The sequence below is a fragment of the Lissotriton helveticus genome, chromosome 8 (genome assembly GCF_964261635.1).
Source record: "Lissotriton helveticus chromosome 8, aLisHel1.1, whole genome shotgun sequence".
NCBI classification, from domain to species: Eukaryota; Metazoa; Chordata; class Amphibia; order Caudata; family Salamandridae; genus Lissotriton; species Lissotriton helveticus.
Window position 1 is genome coordinate 820,257,975 of NC_136069.1, and position 18,112 is coordinate 820,276,086.

The following is an 18,112-nucleotide window of genomic DNA, read 5'->3' on the forward strand; positions in this document are numbered from 1 at the left end:
ATTAGAGCAAGTGAGGAATAAGCACTGCTTTTGTTAATTTACATAGGCAGAACAGAGACTGCTGGGAAAAGCCTGAAATTAAAGGCACAGAAAATGCCTGCTTCTGGAGAGAACACTAAGAAGCATTGAAAGTTTTTCCTCTGACCCTGGCCACTCTTAAGAGGAATCCTATGATAGTCAGCAGGACCCACCCTAAAAAGGAAGGGACAGCCATTTGGACCCTTTCCACCTTTTCTATATCTCGCCTGATCGAGCCTGATTGAGCGGATAAGCACATAAGCACATGTACTTCTCATTTTGGGAAGGCATTGCTTAGCTTGTTACCAGCAGCTCAGTTATGTTATGATGTTAGAGGCTATGCAAGGAATGCTTTAGTCCTGCATTAGGCAGTTTTTATTGCTTCTTGCATTCAAGAGATAGATAATTAGCCAGAATCTGTGGCCCAGCTATTCACCTTGGCATTCCGATTTGCACAAAGGGAATAAGTATTGGAGAGAAAAGGCAAAATGTGTTTCTTGTGTTGTTATGAACAGCTTTTTATTCTTTCTCATTAGGCTCTAGCCAATGCAGAAATATATAAGTAACTGCTGACTTCCTGTAAGACGTGTCCAATGCTGAGACAAAATAAAAGGGGACACTTACAAATGATAGTGCTATCGTTTGAGAAAGGGTAAGTTGACACTGAATTTCCTGTGAATTCACAGACCAAGCATGAAAAAGACCCCAGCATGATCTTCATTGCGGGCTTAGACCTGGTATTACCTTTTCAGAGGTGAGGGTCTTTCAACGGCTTGTTGGTCTAGGGGTATGATTCTCGCTTAGGGTGCGAGAGGTCCCGGGTTCAAATCCCGGATGAGCCCTTTCATTGGTGCTCTTTTGAAGTATGCATTTCAAAGCCAATATCAATTTTCTCTTTGCAGTAGTGGATGCATATTTGCTAGAGTCTCATGCTTTTAACCTTGCCCTGCCTGAGCAAATAGGAAACATTTCTCTTTAAGCATTTTGCAAAAATGCTGAACTTGCAAGGCATATACAAGCGTTCAGATAGGGCTGTCGGGCAGGTTGCATGAAAGAAATCTAAAACCAGATGCCCTTGGAATAGCCTGTTTTGAGCAGTTTCATCACAGAAGAATCAACTGTAGGTATCTGTTTCTGTAGTGTAGTGGTTATCACGTTCGCCTCACACACGAAAGGTCCCCGGTTCGAAACCGGGCAGAAACACTAGTTATATTGTCTTGGCTGCAATGTTGAGAGTTGCCGTTTTGCATGAAATTGTCCAGGCCCTGAAGATGGGTTCATGCAGTCTCGTTCCAAGAAAGTGAATTCTCTTAAAAACAATAACATAATTGGCATGTGGATGTATCTGTTGATTCACAGACCTCACTTTCAAAAGAGCCCTGCTTTCGGTTCAATGCTCAACCAGAACAAGCATTAACTTTGAGAATTGTTGGCACCAATAGGCCTCTTATTTTAGTGGAGTGTTTCTGGTTTTTAAGTGCTGAGGCTTGGGCTCAATTCCTAGATGATCCTTCTCAAGGTGATGATACAAATGCATCGTCACCTTTTCGTTTAATGTCAGAATTGTTTATTTCCATTTGGTGGTGTATGAATGCTTTCGACAGTATGGGGATTTTTTCTAGCCTTGCATGAATAAAAGCATATCACTCCTCTTTATGTATTTTTCTAATACATTTATATTTGCATCTCCTCTCCTAGCATGCATTTTTGAATATCTTACAGGCTGTATATAATAAGTATCAATTCAGGGGCGCTTCTTCTACTCAAATCACAACTGTTCTATCACGACATTGATAAGCAATCTGCATCTGCTTCTGTTGTGTATTGGTTATCATATTTACCTGACGTGTGAAAGTCCCATGTTGGACAGTGCACGTTAACAAAGAAACCAATGATTTTTATTAAAAGTTGTCTCGTGTTTTGGTTACCTTGCATCAGCCAAACCGTGCCAGAGATTACTTCATTTGCAGTCACTTAGTCACTTGAAAAGTAGGGATTCTCAAATAAATGGCAAGAGGTTGAAACAAATCCAAAGAAATGCATGGCATATCTATGTGTAGGTGTATGCATGTATCCATATATAAAGATAGATAGATAGATAGATAGATAGATAGATAGATAGATAGATAGATAGATAGATAGATAGATAGATAGATAGATAGATAGATGGATGGATGGATGGATGGATGGATGGATGGATGGATGGATGGATGGATGGATGGATGGATGGATGGATGGATGGATGGATGGATGGATGGATGGATGGATGGATGGATGGATGGATGAATGGATAGACGGACAGACAGACAGACAGACAGACAGACAGACAGACAGATAGATAGATAGATAGATAGATAGATAGATAGATAGATAGATAGATAGATAGATAGATAGATAGATAGATAGATAGATAGATAGATAGATAGATAGATAGATAGATAGATAGATAGATAGATAGATAGATAGATAGATAGATAGATAGATAGATAGATAGATAGATAGATAGATAGATAGATAGATAGATAGATAGATATAGGGAGAGAGAGAGCGTTAATATAAACAGAGACTTTATTTTCAATCAAGCGGTCTTTTCTTTCCTTTAGGAGCAGAATGTTCTGATCATCAGCGCACCAGAATGTAGTGCTTGGTTGGCAAGCATCACATATTGTGATGTGTTAGCTAAGAGTTCCATGTCCTTCAGACTCATATATTCCTCTGTAGTTGTACCTTGGTGATTCCACAAAACATGGCATCATAATCAGCATTCTACTGCCACAGAGTGGACAGAGAAACCATTTAGAATTTCCCTGAAAAAGAAAAAAAGCATACTTAGGCAGAGCTTTGTGGACAGGAAGGACATTAGAGCAAGTGAGGAATAAGCACTGCTTTTGTTAATTTACATAGGCAGAACAGAGACTGCTGGGAAAAGCCTGAAATTAAAGGCACAGAAAATGCCTGCTTCTGGAGAGAACACTAAGAAGCATTGAAAGTTTTTCCTCTGACCCTGGCCACTCTTAAGAGGAATCCTATGATAGTCAGCAGGACCCACCCTAAAAAGGAAGGGACAGCCATTTGGACCCTTTCCACCTTTCCTATATCTCGCCTGATCGAGCCTGATTGAGCGCTGATTGAGCGGATAAGCACATAAGCACATGTACTTCTCATTTTGGGAAGGCATTGCTTAGCTTGTTACCAGCAGCTCAGTTATGTTATGATGTTAGAGGCTATGCAAGGAATGCTTTAGTCCTGCATTAGGCAGTTTTTATTGCTTCTTGCATTCAAGAGATAGATAATTAGCCAGAATCTGTGGCCCAGCTATTCACCTTGGCATTCCGATTTGCACAAAGGGAATAAGTATTGGAGAGAAAAGGCAAAATGTGTTTCTTATGTTGTTATGAACAGCTTTTTATTCTTTCTCTTTAGGCTCTAGCCAATGCAGAAATATATAAATAACTGCTGACTTCCTGTAAGACCTGTCCAATGCTGAGAAAAAATAAAAGGGGACACTTACAAATGATAGTGCTATCGTTTGAGAAAGGGTAAGTTGACACTGAATTTCCTGTGAATTCACAGACCAAGCATGAAAAAGACCCCAGCATGATCTTCATTGCGGGCTTAGAGCTGGTATTACCTTTTCAGAGGTGAGGGTCTTTCAACGGCTCGTTGGTCTAGGGGTATGATTCTCGCTTTGGGTGCGAGAGGTCCCGGGTTCAAATCCCGGACGAGCCCTTTCATTGGTGCTCTTTTGAAGTATGCATTTCAAAGCCAATATCAATTTTCTCTTTGCAGTAGTGGATGATTATTTGCTAGAGTCTCATGCTTTTAACCTTGCCCTGCCTGAGCAAATAGGAAACATTTCTCTTTAAGCATTTTGCAAAAATGCTGAACTTGCAAGGCATATACAAGCGTTCAGATAGGGCTGTCGGGCAGGTTGCATGAAAGAAATCTAAAACCAGATGCCCTTGGAATAGTCTTTTTTGAGCAGTTTCATCACAGAAGAATCACCTGTAGGTATCTGTTTCTGTAGTGTAGTGGTTATCACGTTCGCCTCACACGCGAAAGGTCCCCGGTTCGAAACCGGGCAGAAACACTAGTTATATTGTCTTGGCTGCAATGTTGAGAGTTGCCGTTTTGCATGAAATTGTCCAGGCCCTGAAGATGGGTTCATGCAGTCTCGTTCCAAGAAAGTGAATTCTCTTAAAAACAATAACATAATTGGCATGTGGATGTATCTGTTGATTCACAGACCTCACTTTCAAAAGAGCCCTGCATTCGGTTCAATGCTCAACCAGAACAAGCATTAACTTTGAGAATTGTTGGCACCAACAGGCCTCCTATTTTAGTGGAGTGTTTCTGGTTTTAAGTGCTGAGGCTTGGGCTCAATTCCTAGATGATCCTTCTCAAGGTGATGATACAAATGCATCGTCACCTTTTCGTTTAATGTCAGAATTGTTTATTTCCATTTGGTGGTGTATGAATGCTTTCGACAGTATGGGGATTTTTTCTAGCCTTGCATGAATAAAAGCATATCACTCCTCTTTATGTATTTTTCTAATACATTTATATTTGCATCTCCTCTCCTAGCATGCATTTTTGACTATCTTACAGGCTGTATATAATAAGTATCAATTCAGGGGCGCTTCTACTACTCAAATCACAACTGTTCTATCACGACATTGATAAGCAATCTGCATCTGCTTCTGTTGTGTATTGGTTATCATGTTTACCTGACGTGTGAAAGTCCCATGTTTGACAGTGCACGTTAACAAAGAAACCAATGATTTTTATTAAAAGTTGTCTTGTGTTTTGGTTACCTTGCATCAGCCAAAACGTGCCAGAGATGACTTCATTTGCAGTCACTTGAAAAGTAGGGATTCTCAAATAAATGGCAAGAGGTTGAAACAAATCCAAAGAAATGCATGGCATATCTATGAGTAGGTGTATGCATGTATCCATATATAAAGATAGATAGATAGATAGATAGATAGATAGATAGATAGATAGATAGATAGATAGATAGATAGATAGATAGATAGATAGATAGATAGATAGATAGATAGATAGATAGATAGATAGATAGATAGATAGATAGATAGATAGATAGATAGATAGATAGATAGATAGATAGATAGATAGATATAGGGAGAGAGAGAGCGTTAATATAAACAGAGACTTTATTTTCAATCAAGCGGTCTTTTCTTTCCTTTAGGAGCAGAATGTTCTGATCATCAGCGCACCAGAATGTAGTGCTTGGTTGGCAAGCATCACATATTGTGATGTGTTAGCTAAGAGTTCCATGTCCTTCAGACTCATATATTCCTCTGTAGTTGTACCTTGGTGATTCCACAAAACATGGCATCATAATCAGCATTCTACTGCCACAGAGTGGACAGAGAAACCATTTAGAATTTCCCTGAAAAAGAAAAAAAGCATACTTAGGCAGAGCTTTGTGGACAGGAAGGACATTAGAGCAAGTGAGGAATAAGCACTGCTTTTGTTAATTTACATAGGCAGAACAGAGACTGCTGGGAAAAGCCTGAAATTAAAGGCACAGAAAATGCCTGCTTCTGGAGAGAACACTAAGAAGCATTGAAAGTTTTTCCTCTGACCCTGGCCACTCTTAAGAGGAATCCTATGATAGTCAGCAGGACCCACCCTAAAAAGGAAGGGACAGCCATTTGGACCCTTTCCACCTTTCCTTGATCGAGCCTGATCGAGCCTGATTGAGCGGATAAGCACATAAGCACATGTACTTCTCATTTTGGGAAGGCATTGCTTAGCTTGTTACCAGCAGCTCAGTTATGTTATGATGTTAGAGGCTATGCAAGGAATGCTTTAGTCCTGCATTAGGCAGTTTTTATTGCTTCTTGCATTCAAGAGATAGATAATTAGCCAGAATCTGTGGCCCAGCTATTCACCTTGGCATTCCGATTTGCACAAAGGGAATAAGTATTTGAGAGAAAAGGCAAAATGTGTTTCTTATGTTGTTATGAACAGCTTTTTATTCTTTCTCTTTAGGCTCTAGCCAATGCAGAAATATATAAATAACTGCTGACTTCCTGTAGGACCTGTCCAATGCTGAGAAAAAATAAAAGGGGACACTTACAAATGATAGTGCTATCGTTTGAGAAAGGGTAAGTTGACACTGAATTTCCTGTGAATTCACAGACCAAGCATGAAAAAGACCCCAGCATGATCTTCATTGCGGGCTTAGAGCTGGTATTACCTTTTCAGAGGTGAGGGTCTTTCAACGGCTCATTGGTCTAGGGGTATGATTCTCGCTTTGGGTGCGAGAGGTCCCGGGTTCAAATCCCGGACGAGCCCTTTCATTGGTGCCCTTTTGAAGTATGCATTTCAAAGCCAATATCAATTTTCTCTTTGCAGTAGTGGATGATTATTTGCTAGAGTCTCATGCTTTTAACCTTGCCCTGCCTGAGCAAATAGGAAACATTTCTCTTTAAGCATTTTGCAAAAATGCTGAACTTGCAAGGCATATACAAGCGTTCAGATAGGGCTGTCGGGCAGGTTGCATGAAAGAAATCTAAAACCAGATGCCCTTGGAATAGTCTTTTTTGAGCAGTTTCATCACAGAAGAATCACCTGTAGGTATCTGTTTCTGTAGTGTAGTGGTTATCACGTTCGCCTCACACGCGAAAGGTCCCCGGTTCGAAACCGGGCAGAAACACTAGTTATATTGTCTTGGCTGCAATGTTGAGAGTTGCCGTTTTGCATGAAATTGTCCAGGCCCTGAAGAGGGGTTCATGCAGTCTCGTTCCAAGAAAGTGAATTCTCTTAAAAACAATAACATAATTGGCATGTGGATGTATCTGTTGATTCACAGACCTCACTTTCAAAAGAGCCCTGCATTCGGTTCAATGCTCAACCAGAACAAGCATTAACTTTGAGAATTGTTGGCACCAACAGGCCTCCTATTTTAGTGGAGTGTTTCTGGTTTTAAGTGCTGAGGCTTGGGCTCAATTCCTAGATGATCCTTCTCAAGGTGATGATACAAATGCATCGTCACCTTTTCGTTTAATGTCAGAATTGTTTATTTCCATTTGGTGGTGTATGAATGCTTTCGACAGTATGGGGATTTTTTCTAGCCTTGCATGAATAAAAGCATATCACTCCTCTTTATGTATTTTTCTAATACATTTATATTTGCATCTCCTCTCCTAGCATGCATTTTTGACTATCTTACAGGCTGTATATAATAAGTATCAATTCAGGGGCGCTTCTACTACTCAAATCACAACTGTTCTATCACGACATTGATAAGCAATCTGCATCTGCTTCTGTTGTGTATTGGTTATCATGTTTACCTGACGTGTGAAAGTCCCATGTTTGACAGTGCACGTTAACAAAGAAACCAATGATTTTTATTAAAAGTTGTCTTGTGTTTTGGTTACCTTGCATCAGCCAAAACGTGCCAGAGATGACTTCATTTGCAGTCACTTGAAAAGTAGGGATTCTCAAATAAATGGCAAGAGGTTGAAACAAATCCAAAGAAATGCATGGCATATCTATGAGTAGGTGTATGCATGTATCCATATATAAAGATAGATAGATAGATAGATAGATAGATAGATAGATAGATAGATAGATAGATAGATAGATAGATAGATAGATAGATAGATAGATAGATAGATAGATAGATAGATAGATAGATAGATAGATAGATAGATAGATAGATAGATAGATAGATAGATAGATAGATAGATAGATAGATAGATAGATAGATAGATATAGGGAGAGAGAGAGCGTTAATATAAACAGAGACTTTATTTTCAATCAAGCGGTATTTTCTTTCCTTTAGGAGCAGAATGTTCTGATCATCAGCGCACCAGAATGTAGTGCTTGGTTGGCAAGCATCACATATTGTGATGTGTTAGGTAAGAGTTCCATGTCCTTCAGACTCATATATTCCTCTGTAGTTGTACCTTGGTGATTCCACAAAACATGGCATCATAATCAGCATTCTACTGCCACAGAGTGGACAGAGAAACCATTTAGAATTTCCCTGAAAAAGAAAAAAAGCATACTTAGGCAGAGCTTTGTGGACAGGAAGGACATTAGAGCAAGTGAGGAATAAGCACTGCTTTTGTTAATTTACATAGGCAGAACAGAGACTGCTGGGAAAAGCCTGAAATTAAAGGCACAGAAAATGCCTGCTTCTGGAGAGAACACTAAGAAGCATTGAAAGTTTTTCCTCTGACCCTGGCCACTCTTAAGAGGAATCCTATGATAGTCAGCAGGACCCACCCTAAAAAGGAAGGGACAGCCATTTGGACCCTTTCCACCTTTTCTATATCTCGCCTGATCGAGCCTGATTGAGCGGATAAGCACATAAGCACATGTACTTCTCATTTTGGGAAGGCATTGCTTAGCTTGTTACCAGCAGCTCAGTTATGTTATGATGTTAGAGGCTATGCAAGGAATGCTTTAGTCCTGCATTAGGCAGTTTTTATTGCTTCTTGCATTCAAGAGATAGATAATTAGCCAGAATCTGTGGCCCAGCTATTCACCTTGGCATTCCGATTTGCACAAAGGGAATAAGTATTGGAGAGAAAAGGCAAAATGTGTTTCTTGTGTTGTTATGAACAGCTTTTTATTCTTTCTCTTTAGGCTCTAGCCAATGCAGAAATATATAAGTAACTGCTGACTTCCTGTAAGACGTGTCCAATGCTGAGACAAAATAAAAGGGGACACTTACAAATGATAGTGCTATCGTTTGAGAAAGGGTAAGTTGACACTGAATTTCCTGTGAATTCACAGACCAAGCATGAAAAAGACCCCAGCATGATCTTCATTGCGGGCTTAGAGCTGGTATTACCTTTTCAGAGGTGAGGGTCTTTCAACGGCTCGTTGGTCTAGGGGTATGATTCTCGCTTTGGGTGCGAGAGGTCCCGGGTTCAAATCCCGGACGAGCCCTTTCATTGGTGCTCTTTTGAAGTATGCATTTCAAAGCCAATATCAATTTTCTCTTTGCAGTAGTGGATGATTATTTGCTAGAGTCTCATGCTTTTAACCTTGCCCTGCCTGAGCAAATAGGAAACATTTCTCTTTAAGCATTTTGCAAAAATGCTGAACTTGCAAGGCATATACAAGCGTTCAGATAGGGCTGTCGGGCAGGTTGCATGAAAGAAATCTAAAACCAGATGCCCTTGGAATAGTCTTTTTTGAGCTGTTTCATCACAGAAGAATCACCTGTAGGTATCTGTTTCTGTAGTGTAGTGGTTATCACGTTCGCCTCACACGCGAAAGGTCCCCGGTTCGAAACCGGGCAGAAACACTAGTTATATTGTCTTGGCTGCAATGTTGAGAGTTGCCGTTTTGCATGAAATTGTCCAGGCCCTGAAGATGGGTTCATGCAGTCTCGTTCCAAGAAAGTGAATTCTCTTAAAAACAATAACATAATTGGCATGTGGATGTATCTGTTGATTCACAGACCTCACTTTCAAAAGAGCCCTGCATTCGGTTCAATGCTCAACCAGAACAAGCATTAACTTTGAGAATTGTTGGCACCAACAGGCCTCCTATTTTAGTGGAGTGTTTCTGGTTTTAAGTGCTGAGGCTTGGGCTCAATTCCTAGATGATCCTTCTCAAGGTGATGATACAAATGCATCGTCACCTTTTCGTTTAATGTCAGAATTGTTTATTTCCATTTGGTGGTGTATGAATGCTTTCGACAGTATGGGGATTTTTTCTAGCCTTGCATGAATAAAAGCATATCACTCCTCTTTATGTATTTTTCTAATACATTTATATTTGCATCTCCTCTCCTAGCATGCATTTTTGACTATCTTACAGGCTGTATATAATAAGTATCAATTCAGGGGCGCTTCTACTACTCAAATCACAACTGTTCTATCACGACATTGATAAGCAATCTGCATCTGCTTCTGTTGTGTATTGGTTATCATGTTTACCTGACGTGTGAAAGTCCCATGTTTGACAGTGCACGTTAACAAAGAAACCAATGATTTTTATTAAAAGTTGTCTTGTGTTTTGGTTACCTTGCATCAGCCAAAACGTGCCAGAGATGACTTCATTTGCAGTCACTTGAAAAGTAGGGATTCTCAAATAAATGGCAAGAGGTTGAAACAAATCCAAAGAAATGCATGGCATATCTATGAGTAGGTGTATGCATGTATCCATATATAAAGATAGATAGATAGATAGATAGATAGATAGATAGATAGATAGATAGATAGATAGATAGATAGATAGATAGATAGATAGATAGATAGATAGATAGATAGATAGATAGATAGATAGATAGATAGATAGATAGATAGATAGATAGATAGATAGATAGATAGATAGATAGATATAGGGAGAGAGAGAGCGTTAATATAAACAGAGACTTTATTTTCAATCAAGCGGTATTTTCTTTCCTTTAGGAGCAGAATGTTCTGATCATCAGCGCACCAGAATGTAGTGCTTGGTTGGCAAGCATCACATATTGTGATGTGTTAGGTAAGAGTTCCATGTCCTTCAGACTCATATATTCCTCTGTAGTTGTACCTTGGTGATTCCACAAAACATGGCATCATAATCAGCATTCTACTGCCACAGAGTGGACAGAGAAACCATTTAGAATTTCCCTGAAAAAGAAAAAAAGCATACTTAGGCAGAGCTTTGTGGACAGGAAGGACATTAGAGCAAGTGAGGAATAAGCACTGCTTTTGTTAATTTACATAGGCAGAACAGAGACTGCTGGGAAAAGCCTGAAATTAAAGGCACAGAAAATGCCTGCTTCTGGAGAGAACACTAAGAAGCATTGAAAGTTTTTCCTCTGACCCTGGCCACTCTTAAGAGGAATCCTATGATAGTCAGCAGGACCCACCCTAAAAAGGAAGGGACAGCCATTTGGACCCTTTCCACCTTTTCTATATCTCGCCTGATCGAGCCTGATTGAGCGGATAAGCACATAAGCACATGTACTTCTCATTTTGGGAAGGCATTGCTTAGCTTGTTACCAGCAGCTCAGTTATGTTATGATGTTAGAGGCTATGCAAGGAATGCTTTAGTCCTGCATTAGGCAGTTTTTATTGCTTCTTGCATTCAAGAGATAGATAATTAGCCAGAATCTGTGGCCCAGCTATTCACCTTGGCATTCCGATTTGCACAAAGGGAATAAGTATTGGAGAGAAAAGGCAAAATGTGTTTCTTGTGTTGTTATGAACAGCTTTTTATTCTTTCTCTTTAGGCTCTAGCCAATGCAGAAATATATAAGTAACTGCTGACTTCCTGTAAGACGTGTCCAATGCTGAGACAAAATAAAAGGGGACACTTACAAATGATAGTGCTATCGTTTGAGAAAGGGTAAGTTGACACTGAATTTCCTGTGAATTCACAGACCAAGCATGAAAAAGACCCCAGCATGATCTTCATTGCGGGCTTAGAGCTGGTATTACCTTTTCAGAGGTGAGGGTCTTTCAACGGCTTGTTGGTCTAGGGGTATGATTCTCGCTTAGGGTGCGAGAGGTCCCGGGTTCAAATCCCGGATGAGCCCTTTCATTGGTGCTCTTTTGAAGTATGCATTTCAAAGCCAATATCAATTTTCTCTTTGCAGTAGTGGATGCATATTTGCTAGAGTCTCATGCTTTTAACCTTGCCCTGCCTGAGCAAATAGGAAACATTTCTCTTTAAGCATTTTGCAAAAATGCTGAACTTGCAAGGCATATACAAGCGTTCAGATAGGGCTGTCGGGCAGGTTGCATGAAAGAAATCTAAAACCAGATGCCCTTGGAATAGCCTGTTTTGAGCAGTTTCATCACAGAAGAATCACCTGTAGGTATCTGTTTCTGTAGTGTAGTGGTTATCACGTTCGCCTCACACGCGAAAGGTCCCCGGTTCGAAACCGGGCAGAAACACTAGTTATATTGTCTTGGCTGCAATGTTGAGAGTTGCCGTTTTGCATGAAATTGTCCAGGCCCTGAAGATGGGTTCATGCACTCTCGTTCCAAGAAAGTGAATTCTCTTAAAAACAATAACATAATTGGCATGTGGATGTATCTGTTGATTCACAGACCTCACTTTCAAAAGAGCCCTGCTTTCGGTTCAATGCTCAACCAGAACAAGCATTAACTTTGAGAATTGTTGGCACCAATAGGCCTCTTATTTTAGTGGAGTGTTTCTGGTTTTTAAGTGCTGAGGCTTGGGCTCAATTCCTAGATGATCCTTCTCAAGGTGATGATACAAATGCATCGTCACCTTTTCGTTTAATGTCAGAATTGTTTATTTCCATTTGGTGGTGTATGAATGCTTTCGACAGTATGGGGATTTTTTCTAGCCTTGCATGAATAAAAGCATATCACTCCTCTTTATGTATTTTTCTAATACATTTATATTTGCATCTCCTCTCCTAGCATGCATTTTTGACTATCTTACAGGCTGTATATAATAAGTATCAATTCAGGGGCGCTTCTTCTACTCAAATCACAACTGTTCTATCACGACATTGATAAGCAATCTGCATCTGCTTCTGTTGTGTATTGGTTATCATATTTACCTGACATGTGAAAGTCCCATGTTGGACAGTGCACGTTAACAAAGAAACCAATGATTTTTATTAAAAGTTGTCTCGTGTTTTGGTTACCTTGCATCAGCCAAACCGTGCCAGAGATTACTTCATTTGCAGTCACTTGAAAAGTAGGGATTCTCAAATAAATGGCAAGAGGTTGAAACAAATCCAAAGAAATGCATGGCATATCTATGTGTAGGTGTATGCATGTATCCATATATAAAGATAGATAGATAGATAGATAGATAGATAGATAGATAGATAGATAGATAGATAGATAGATAGATAGATAGATAGATAGATAGATAGATGGATGGATGGATGGATGGATGGATGGATGGATGGATGGATGGATGGATGGATGGATGGATGGATGGATGGATGGATGGATGGATGGATGGATGGATGGATGGATGGATGGATGGATGGATGGATGGATGGATGGATGAATGGATAGACGGACAGACAGACAGACAGACAGACAGACAGACAGATAGATAGATAGATAGATAGATAGATAGATAGATAGATAGATAGATAGATAGATAGATAGATAGATAGATAGATAGATAGATAGATAGATAGATAGATAGATAGATAGATAGATAGATAGATAGATAGATAGATAGATAGATATAGGGAGAGAGAGAGCGTTAATATAAACAGAGACTTTATTTTCAATCAAGCGGTCTTTTCTTTCCTTTAGGAGCAGAATGTTCTGATCATCAGCGCACCAGAATGTAGTGCTTGGTTGGCAAGCATCACATATTGTGATGTGCTAGCTAAGAGTTCCATGTCCTTCAGACTCATATATTCCTCTGTAGTTGTACCTTGGTGATTCCACAAAACATGGCATCATAATCAGCATTCTACTGCCACAGAGTGGACAGAGAAACCATTTAGAATTTCCCTGAAAAAGAAAAAAAGCATACTTAGGCAGAGCTTTGTGGACAGGAAGGACATTAGAGCAAGTGAGGAATAAGCACTGCTTTTGTTAATTTACATAGGCAGAACAGAGACTGCTGGGAAAAGCCTGAAATTAAAGGCACAGAAAATGCCTGCTTCTGGAGAGAACACTAAGAAGCATTGAAAGTTTTTCCTCTGACCCTGGCCACTCTTAAGAGGAATCCTATGATAGTCAGCAGGACCCACCCTAAAAAGGAAGGGACAGCCATTTGGACCCTTTCCACCTTTCCTTGATCGAGCCTGATCGAGCCTGATTGAGCGCTGATTGAGCGGATAAGCACATAAGCACATGTACTTCTCATTTTGGGAAGGCATTGCTTAGCTTGTTACCAGCAGCTCAGTTATGTTATGATGTTAGAGGCTATGCAAGGAATGCTTTAGTCCTGCATTAGGCAGTTTTTATTGCTTCTTGCATTCAAGAGATAGATAATTAGCCAGAATCTGTGGCCCAGCTATTCACCTTGGCATTCCGATTTGCACAAAGGGAATAAGTATTTGAGAGAAAAGGCAAAATGTGTTTCTTATGTTGTTATGAACAGCTTTTTATTCTTTCTCTTTAGGCTCTAGCCAATGCAGAAATATATAAATAACTGCTGACTTCCTGTAAGACTTGTCCAATGCTGAGAAAAAATAAAAGGGGACACTTACAAATGATAGTGCTATCGTTTGAGAAAGGGTAAGTTGACACTGAATTTCCTGTGAATTCACAGACCAAGCATGAAAAAGACCCCAGCATGATCTTCATTGCGGGCTTAGAGCTGTTATTACCTTTTCAGAGGTGAGGGTCTTTCAACGGCTCGTTGGTCTAGGGGTATAATTCTCGCTTTGGGTGCAAGAGGTCCCGGGTTCAAATCCCGGACGAGCCCTTTCATTGGTGCTCTTTTGAAGTATGCATTTCAAAGCCAATATCAATTTTCTCTTTGCAGTAGTGGATGATTATTTGCTAGAGTCTCATGCTTTTAACCTTGCCCTGCCTGAGCAAATAGGAAACATTTCTCTTTAAGCATTTTGCAAAAATGCTGAACTTGCAAGGCATATACAAGCGTTCAGATAGGGCTGTCGGGCAGGTTGCATGAAAGAAATCTAAAACCAGATGCCCTTGGAATAGTCTTTTTTGAGCAGTTTCATCACAGAAGAATCACCTGTAGGTATCTGTTTCTGTAGTGTAGTGGTTATCACGTTCGCCTCACACGCGAAAGGTCCCCGGTTCGAAACCGGGCAGAAACACTAGTTATATTGTCTTGGCTGCAATGTTGAGAGTTGCCGTTTTGCATGAAATTGTCCAGGCCCTGAAGATGGGTTCATGCAGTCTCGTTCCAAGAAAGTGAATTCTCTTAAAAACAATAACATAATTGGCATGTGGATGTATCTGTTGATTCACAGACCTCACTTTCAAAAGAGCCCTGCATTCGGTTCAATGCTCAACCAGAACAAGCATTAACTTTGAGAATTGTTGGCACCAACAGGCCTCCTATTTTAGTGGAGTGTTTCTGGTTTTAAGTGCTGAGGCTTGGGCTCAATTCCTAGATGATCCTTCTCAAGGTGATGATACAAATGCATCGTCACCTTTTCGTTTAATGTCAGAATTGTTTATTTCCATTTGGTGGTGTATGAATGCTTTCGACAGTATGGGGATTTTTTCTAGCCTTGCATGAATAAAAGCATATCACTCCTCTTTATGTATTTTTCTAATACATTTATATTTGCATCTCCTCTCCTAGCATGCATTTTTGACTATCTTACAGGCTGTATATAATAAGTATCAATTCAGGGGTGCTTCTACTACTCAAATCACAACTGTTCTATCACGCCATTGATAAGCAATCTGCATCTGCTTCTGTTGTGTATTGGTTATCATGTTTACCTGACGTGTGAAAGTCCCATGTTTGACAGTGCACGTTAACAAAGAAACCAATGATTTTTATTAAAAGTTGTCTTGTGTTTTGGTTACCTTGCATCAGCCAAAACGTGCCAGAGATGACTTCATTTGCAGTCACTTGAAAAGTAGGGATTCTCAAATAAATGGCAAGAGGTTGAAACAAATCCAAAGAAATGCATGGCATATCTATGAGTAGGTGTATGCATGTATCCATATATAAAGATAGATAGATAGATAGATAGATAGATAGATAGATAGATAGATAGATAGATAGATAGATAGATAGATAGATAGATAGATAGATAGATAGATAGATAGATAGATAGATAGATAGATAGATAGATAGATAGATAGATAGATAGATAGATAGATAGATAGATAGATAGATATAGGGAGAGAGAGAGCGTTAATATAAACAGAGACTTTATTTTCAATCAAGCGGTATTTTCTTTCCTTTAGGAGCAGAATGTTCTGATCATCAGCGCACCAGAATGTAGTGCTTGGTTGGCAAGCATCACATATTGTGATGTGTTAGCTAAGAGTTCCATGTCCTTCAGACTCATATATTCCTCTGTAGTTGTACCTTGGTGATTCCACAAAACATGGCATCATAATCAGCATTCTACTGCCACAGAGTGGACAGAGAAACCATTTAGAATTTCCCTGAAAAAGAAAAAAAGCATACTTAGGCAGAGCTTTGTGGACAGGAAGGACATTAGAGCAAGTGAGGAATAAGCACTGCTTTTGTTAATTTACATAGGCAGAACAGAGACTGCTGGGAAAAGCCTGAAATTAAAGGCACAGAAAATGCCTGCTTCTGGAGAGAACACTAAGAAGCATTGAAAGTTTTTCCTCTGACCCTGGCCACTCTTAAGAGGAATCCTATGATAGTCAGCAGGACCCACACTAAAAAGGAAGGGACAGCCATTTGGACCCTTTCCACCTTTTCTATATCTCGCCTGATCGAGCCTGATTGAGCGGATAAGCACATAAGCACATGTACTTCTCATTTTGGGAAGGCATTGCTTAGCTTGTTACCAGCAGCTCAGTTATGTTATGATGTTAGAGGCTATGCAAGGAATCTTTAGTCCTGCATTAGGCAGTTTTTATTGCTTCTTGCATTCAAGAGATAGATAATTAGCCAGAATCTGTGGCCCAGCTATTCACCTTGGCATTCCGATTTGCACAAAGGGAATAAGTATTGGAGAGAAAAGGCAAAATGTGTTTCTTATGTTGTTATGAACAGCTTCTTATTCTTTCTCTTTAGGCTCTAGCCAATGCAGAAATATATAAATAACTGCTGACTTCCTGTAAGACGTGTCCAATGCTGAGACAAAATAAAAGGGGACACTTACAAATGATAGTGCTATCGTTTGAGAAAGGGTAAGTTGACACTGAATTTCCTGTGAATTCACAGACCAAGCATGAAAAAGACCCCAGCATGATCTTCATTGCGGGCTTAGAGCTGGTATTACCTTTTCAGAGGTGAGGGTCTTTCAACGGCTTGTTGGTCTAGGGGTATGATTCTCGCTTAGGGTGCGAGAGGTCCCGGGTTCAAATGCCGGATGAGCCCTTTCATTGGTGCTCTTTTGAAGTATGCATTTCAAAGCCAATATCAATTTTCTCTTTGCAGTAGTGGATGCATATTTGCTAGAGTCTCATGCTTTTAACCTTGCCCTGCCTGAGCAAATAGGAAACATTTCTCTTTAAGCATTTTGCAAAAATGCTGAACTTGCAAGGCATATACAAGCGTTCAGATAGGGCTGTCGGGCAGGTTGCATGAAAGAAATCTAAAACCAGATGCCCTTGGAATAGCCTGTTTTGAGCAGTTTCATCACAGAAGAATCACCTGTAGGTATCTGTTTCTGTAGTGTAGTGGTTATCACGTTCGCCTCACACGCGAAAGGTCCCCGGTTCGAAACCGGGCAGAAACACTAGTTATATTGTCTTGGCTGCAATGTTGAGAGTTGCCGTTTTGCATGAAATTGTCCAGGCCCTGAAGATGGGTTCATGCAGTCTCGTTCCAAGAAAGTGAATTCTCTTAAAAACAATAACATAATTGGCATGTGGATGTATCTGTTGATTCACAGACCTCACTTTCAAAAGAGCCCTGCTTTCGGTTCAATGCTCAACCAGAACAAGCATTAACTTTGAGAATTGTTGGCACCAATAGGCCTCTTATTTTAGTGGAGTGTTTCTGGTTTTTAAGTGCTGAGGCTTGGGCTCAATTCCTAGATGATCCTTCTCAAGGTGATGATACAAATGCATCGTCACCTTTTCGTTTAATGTCAGAATTGTTTATTTCCATTTGGTGGTGTATGAATGCTTTCGACAGTATGGGGATTTTTTCTAGCCTTGCATGAATAAAAGCATATCACTCCTCTTTATGTATTTTTCTAATACATTTATATTTGCATCTCCTCTCCTAGCATGCATTTTTGACTATCTTACAGGCTGTATATAATAAGTATCAATTCAGGGGCGCTTCTTCTACTCAAATCACAACTGTTCTATCACGACATTGATAAGCAATCTGCATCTGCTTCTGTTGTGTATTGGTTATCATATTTACCTGACGTGTGAAAGTCCCATGTTGGACAGTGCACGTTAACAAAGAAACCAATGATTTTTATTAAAAGTTGTCTCGTGTTTTGGTTACCTTGCATCAGCCAAACCGTGCCAGAGATTACTTCATTTGCAGTCACTTGAAAAGTAGGGAT

The 18,112-nt window shown here is 39.9% G+C and overlaps 14 non-coding genes across 14 annotated transcripts; all 14 read left to right on the top strand.

The window, feature by feature from the left end:
• The first annotated feature begins 788 nt into the window (after positions 1–788).
• On the top strand, positions 789–860 carry TRNAP-AGG (transfer RNA proline (anticodon AGG)). The gene has a single exon. It is a non-coding gene; the product is annotated as a tRNA-Pro (tRNA).
• A 288-nt stretch (positions 861–1,148) lies between these two features.
• Positions 1,149–1,221, top strand: TRNAV-CAC (transfer RNA valine (anticodon CAC)). The gene has a single exon. It is a non-coding gene; the product is annotated as a tRNA-Val (tRNA).
• Positions 1,222–3,675: 2,454 nt separating this feature from the next.
• TRNAP-UGG (transfer RNA proline (anticodon UGG)) lies at positions 3,676–3,747 on the top strand. The gene has a single exon. It is a non-coding gene; the product is annotated as a tRNA-Pro (tRNA).
• Positions 3,748–4,035: 288 nt separating this feature from the next.
• On the top strand, positions 4,036–4,108 carry TRNAV-CAC (transfer RNA valine (anticodon CAC)). Its single transcript has one exon. It is a non-coding gene; the product is annotated as a tRNA-Val (tRNA).
• A 2,162-nt stretch (positions 4,109–6,270) lies between these two features.
• Positions 6,271–6,342, top strand: TRNAP-UGG (transfer RNA proline (anticodon UGG)). Its single transcript has one exon. It is a non-coding gene; the product is annotated as a tRNA-Pro (tRNA).
• A 288-nt stretch (positions 6,343–6,630) lies between these two features.
• On the top strand, positions 6,631–6,703 carry TRNAV-CAC (transfer RNA valine (anticodon CAC)). The gene has a single exon. It is a non-coding gene; the product is annotated as a tRNA-Val (tRNA).
• A 2,174-nt stretch (positions 6,704–8,877) lies between these two features.
• Positions 8,878–8,949, top strand: TRNAP-UGG (transfer RNA proline (anticodon UGG)). The gene has a single exon. It is a non-coding gene; the product is annotated as a tRNA-Pro (tRNA).
• A 288-nt stretch (positions 8,950–9,237) lies between these two features.
• On the top strand, positions 9,238–9,310 carry TRNAV-CAC (transfer RNA valine (anticodon CAC)). Its single transcript has one exon. It is a non-coding gene; the product is annotated as a tRNA-Val (tRNA).
• A 2,154-nt stretch (positions 9,311–11,464) lies between these two features.
• On the top strand, positions 11,465–11,536 carry TRNAP-AGG (transfer RNA proline (anticodon AGG)). Its single transcript has one exon. It is a non-coding gene; the product is annotated as a tRNA-Pro (tRNA).
• A 288-nt stretch (positions 11,537–11,824) lies between these two features.
• TRNAV-CAC (transfer RNA valine (anticodon CAC)) lies at positions 11,825–11,897 on the top strand. Its single transcript has one exon. It is a non-coding gene; the product is annotated as a tRNA-Val (tRNA).
• A 2,410-nt stretch (positions 11,898–14,307) lies between these two features.
• Positions 14,308–14,379, top strand: TRNAP-UGG (transfer RNA proline (anticodon UGG)). The gene has a single exon. It is a non-coding gene; the product is annotated as a tRNA-Pro (tRNA).
• Positions 14,380–14,667: 288 nt separating this feature from the next.
• TRNAV-CAC (transfer RNA valine (anticodon CAC)) lies at positions 14,668–14,740 on the top strand. The gene has a single exon. It is a non-coding gene; the product is annotated as a tRNA-Val (tRNA).
• Positions 14,741–16,893: 2,153 nt separating this feature from the next.
• Positions 16,894–16,965, top strand: TRNAP-AGG (transfer RNA proline (anticodon AGG)). The gene has a single exon. It is a non-coding gene; the product is annotated as a tRNA-Pro (tRNA).
• Positions 16,966–17,253: 288 nt separating this feature from the next.
• Positions 17,254–17,326, top strand: TRNAV-CAC (transfer RNA valine (anticodon CAC)). The gene has a single exon. It is a non-coding gene; the product is annotated as a tRNA-Val (tRNA).
• The last annotated feature ends 786 nt before the right edge of the window (positions 17,327–18,112 follow it).